This window comes from Hipposideros armiger, unplaced genomic scaffold (genome assembly GCF_001890085.2).
Source record: "Hipposideros armiger isolate ML-2016 unplaced genomic scaffold, ASM189008v1 scaffold_1661, whole genome shotgun sequence".
In the NCBI taxonomy this organism is placed as follows: domain Eukaryota; kingdom Metazoa; phylum Chordata; class Mammalia; order Chiroptera; family Hipposideridae; genus Hipposideros; species Hipposideros armiger.
Genome location: NW_017733011.1, coordinates 10,491 through 15,735, shown reverse-complemented (window position 1 = coordinate 15,735; position 5,245 = coordinate 10,491).

The following is a 5,245-nucleotide window of genomic DNA, read 5'->3' as shown; positions in this document are numbered from 1 at the left end:
GAATCAGAATCACTTCTAATTAAGTAGTATTTGAAATAATATATCATTTTCAGGAAATTTCACAAATAAACCAAGAAGGTTATGCTAACACCAACTACTTTTCATGATAATATTTTTAGCTCTTGGTTTAGAGTAGAGCAAAGCTATCCAGCTGTGTTTCCATGATGCCAGCTTTAACCCTTTCTGGAGCTGAGGAGATACTGTATTAAAGAAAAGACCAGTGGTTACCAGAGGGGAAGAGGGCGGGGGAAGGATGAAGAGGGTAAAGGAGGCCAAGTATACGGTAATGGAAGGAGACTAGACTTTGGGTTGTGAGCACACAGTTCAATATACAGTTGATGTATTGTAGAATTGTACACTTGAAAATTATATAATGTTATTACCCAGTGTTACTCCAATAAATTTTTTTTAAAGTTTATTTTTTTATTTTTTTATGTTTTTAGATTTTTTTTTTTATTGGGGAATTGCAGGGATGGGAACAGTGCTGGGGAATTGGGGGAAGGGGAACAGACAAGTTGCTGTTGTTTTGTTCTTCAGTCTAGTTGTGGAGGACGTTGCTTCACTGGCCCAAGTTGGCACCATCATTGCATTCTTCCCGGGCGAGGCAGATCAGTCGCCGGCTTCTGGACGGCTGCTCACGGCGGCTGCTGGCCGCTCACGCTGGCTGCTGGCTACATACGGTAGCCCATGGCAACCCACTGCCACAGGGGCTGCAGCCTACGCCGTCGCCGGCGACTCACAGTAGCCCAGCTCCAGGTTGAGCTGTTGTACAGCATCTTAGCTGTGGAGGGCAGTGTTACTGGCCCTCATATATGGGATCTGTACCCGGGGCCCTCTGGAGTCCCAAGCCAGTTCTTAACCATCGCGCCACTCGGCTGGCCCCTTCAATAAATTTAATTAAAAAAAAAAAGTTAGCTATACCAGCATTACAGTAGCCAATAGGATTTACTTAATGATCTGGATCTATTAGGGACTTGTGAAATAATTACATTTTCATAAATTTAGTTTTGTTAAAATTGTGTGCATGTATACTAATATACTTAAAGGTTTATATAAACTCTAGCCTTTTGCTCCCTCTCCCTAACCCTGGTCATACTTCCCAGAGGCAACCACCTTCAATTCTTCTATTTCCCCTCCTATTTACATTTTATCTCTAAATTACACATTTATACTGATATTTCTTGATTAATCATTTTTAGACATTATTTATTGACTGCCCATCATGATAATGAGGACGTTTCATCTTTCACACACATATCCACTGCCTTTTTTCCCCAAACTGCCAACATGGCTGTTTCGTCATGCATGGCTATCTGAAGACTACAACTTTACAAGAAGTGTTTGTTACAATAGCCCAGAAGAGACATGCTGGTGATTGGATTATGCTGGTGGCAGTGGAGATGGGAAAAACAATGACCGATTCAAGAGATATGTGGGAGGAAGAGTAGATGAGACTAAGTATTTTTGGCTGTAAAGGATGAGAGAGAGGGAGGTACATGGGGAAATGGGGTAGATGGATACTGATATCACTTCCTGTAATAAGAAACACTGAAGTAGCAGCAGATTGGGCTGGGGATGGGAGAATTGTAAGCTTAGTTTGGGACATGTTGAGTTTGAGCAGTCCAAAGTTCCCAAATAGAGTTGAATATGCAGGTTTGAATTTCTAAATAAAAGACTGGACTGGATTGGGAGTCATCATCATAGATGGTAACTGAACCACAGGATTGAGTGAAGGAATCTAAGGGGAGAGGAGAAAGTGAGAAGTGTCTTGGTTTGTGTATTGAGGAAGTCTAACATTTAAGAATAAGCAGAAGGAAGCCAATAAGGGATTTTGAGAAGGAGTTGCCAGAGAAGTGAAGGAAAATAAGGTGAGTCTGCTGTCAGAAGTCAAAAGATGATTCTTGAAGAGATAAAGAAGGGTCCAAGGAAGTAATAAATGGAAAGTTCCAGGGAGGGCAGGAGCATGGGCTCTGGCACACAGACAATGGTAGAGGGAGAAAGACATGTCACTGGAACAGAGGAATAGGGTCTGTGTGTGGAAATGGGATTTGTGGATCTCAAGGCAGAAGGTTTGGAGTAGCTGTTGCAGATAATAGGAGAGGAGGTAACCAGAGATGTGTAGTAGGACTTCCTAGCATTGCTGAAGGTCCTGTTAAAATTGGTGACTATGAATGAATACTGGTACAAAAATATCTCGTAGGACCCTTGGTCTGAATTATCCTTGGAGGTTTGGAAAAAGTATATAGAAAATCCATTCTGGGCAGGAGCCCTTTGGTGGAGAGTTTTGCTATTTCAGCATGTTGTTTGTGATCACTAATTCTATTTGCATCTATTTGGGAAAATTCTATTTTTTGGAACAAGACGTGTTTTTGTACCTGGTAACCAAATATATTAGCCTAGAGTCAAGAATAAAAGTTTTTTTATACCTCCCCAAAACACTTACACAAGCAAAAAAGAAATACCTTGTAGGGTAACTTTTCCTTCAGCTTTATTCAGTTCCCCAGTTTCAGGCACAAAGAAGACAGGTAGTTAGGGGCATGCAAAGTTGGCATTTTTGTCTGGCTCCACACCTTCAGCAGGCCTGGTCTAGGGACTGAGATTTTTAACTGTTTTATTTATTTATTTTTTTAGCTACAACATCAGGTAGACCTAGGAAGCAGGGTTTTGAAGTGAAAGTGGTAAGAAAATCTAGGAACACAGCAGCTCCCCCTCCTGAAAACATCTCTCTCTAAGTTGGAAAAAAAGATGTATTAAAGATAGAACACTCAGAGAGAATGAGGTTTTTTTTGACTTCTTAAAAATTAAATTGAGTTTACTAACAATGATTTAGCTAGGTTCTTGAGGGATTTGGTTTAATCCCATAGCCTCAGTTAAAAGAACAATTTTGTATTGTTATTATTTTCATCTAAAAGAGAAGTGATTGTTAAAATACCTGTTCCAAAAAAAGTTAATTTTTGTAAGGAAACATCCCAATTGTAGATAGGCAATTTACTCAATTCCAAAGAAGAATCAAGGTCAATTCATGACTGTGGTTGGCAGAATTTGGCTGCTGTATTAGTTTGCTAAGTCTGCCATAACAAAGTGAACTGACTGGCTGCCTTAAACAACAGAAATTTGTTTCCTCACAATTCTGGATGATAGAAGTGCTAGATCAAGGGGTTAGCAGGGCTGGTTTCTTCTGAGAACTCTCTTCTTAGTTGTAGATGACCATCGTTTCTGTCTTCACATGGTCTTCCCTCTCCCCACATGTGTCTGTGTCCTAATCTCCTGCTTATAAGGAGACCAGTCATATTGGGTTAGGGCCCTCACTAATGACCTCATTGTAATTTACTTACCTCTTTAAAGGCCCATCTCCAAATGCAGTCACAGGGTACTGGGGGTTAGGATTTCAGCATATAAATTTGGGGGGACACAAAGGGTCCCTTTGACCCTTGTCCCTTGAATCGCATCTATGAAGATGGCGAAAGGACTCTGCAGATGTAATTAAGGTAAGAGATCTAAAGATAGAGAGATTTTCCTGGATTACCCAGGTGTACCCAATCTAATCCCATGAGCTGGTAAAAGAAGAGCAGTATCTCCAGCTAGAGGCAGAAGAAGAAGTCAGAGAGGTTCTAAGCATGAGAAGGGTTTGGTGTACCATGCTGGCTCTGAGAGCCCACAGGCAAGGACAGAGGGAGGCCTCCAGGAGAAAAGGGGGGCCCTCAGCTGACATCCAGCAAGGAAATGGGAACCTCAGTCCTACAACTGCAAGGAACTCAATTCAGGCAACAACCTGAAAGAGCTTGGAAGCAGGTTCTTCCCCAAAGCCTCCCACCAAGAATCCAGCCGGTTAGCCGATGACACCTTGATTTCTGCCGTGTGCAACCTGAGGCAGATAAACCATTTGAGCCTTGAGGCAGCCAAGACTTCTGACCTTCAGAACTGAGCTAATAAGTTTGTGTTGTTTTAAGCTGCTAAATTTGTGGTAATTTATTACAGTTAGCAATAGAAAATGAACAACAAACTGAAGAGTCAGCAACTTACGGAAAAGTATTAGAAATTAAATCTACAGGTGACTTTAACTTAGAATGAGCCAAATAATAAAATAAACCAAATAAAGTTACTAGAAAAATTGAAGGTTACTTGGGAACTGAACCAGGATTTCTTCAAAGTCCTGTTGAAGAATCAGAAAATTAGCAGAGCAACCTCCTGAGTTGGAGCTAAATTCTGAATGGTTGTCAGTAACTGTGACTGATTCCTCTCCTGACAAGTAAAACTCAACATCTGGGAGCCTGAATTAATAAATAGTAGAAATGCATGTCTCCTCTCCCGTTATCAACAAGAAAATAAATATATACAATCACAGCTACACTCAAAAGATTGTTGTGAAACTCTAACATGTTGCCTGGCACAAAGTAATATTTTAGTAAACGATTATTATTATTATTATTATTATTATTATTATTATTATTACCTCATTTCATTTGATTGGCATATTCCTGAGAAGTAAATATTTTAATTTGCAAAAGTAAAGGATAATTTGTGTTTACTTAGCATATAACTTAAGAGAGATTTTTCGGATTGAGTCTGAGTTGTTCCAAGGTTTGTGCTTGAGAAGCCTGAAGCCCAAAGAACACACCAGGTGGCTGAGTGCAGGATGTAGGTTTATTGAGACTTACTGACCAGGGAGAGCCTCCGGTGGTGGCTGGCAGGGTGGGTAGTGATCCACCCCAAGGTGGAGAAGCCAGCTTATACAGGTACCACAAAACAAAGAGCGTTCCGTGGGAGAAATGATCTGGCAGGCCCTGCAGGCCTCCTCTCAGGCACCCAGCGTCCCAAGGAGCCAGGAGACCTTGACGGCTGACAACATACAGAACTCGGCTGTCTGATAAGCAGCATCCCCATGGGGCTGGGAGACCTTGACTGAATGCTAACTTATCTGCTAACTTATCTGCTTGTGGGCCAGGTCATTACATTAACTTATATTAATTAGAAGACGGTTTGTTGGGCCAGCCGAGTGGTGCGATGGTTAAGTACTGGCTTGGGACGCCAGAGGGCCCCGGTTCGGATCCCACATATGAGGGCCAGTGACACTGCCCTCTACAGCTAAGATGCTGAACAACAGCTCAACCTGGAGCTGGGCTGCCATGAGTCACCTGTGACAGGGTAGGCTGCAGCCCCTGTTTAGTTTTTTAAAAGTTGAAACAGGTGGTAACCCATGAAGGAAGTTAGTCAGCATTATGTTTTTATCCACACTACCTGCTCT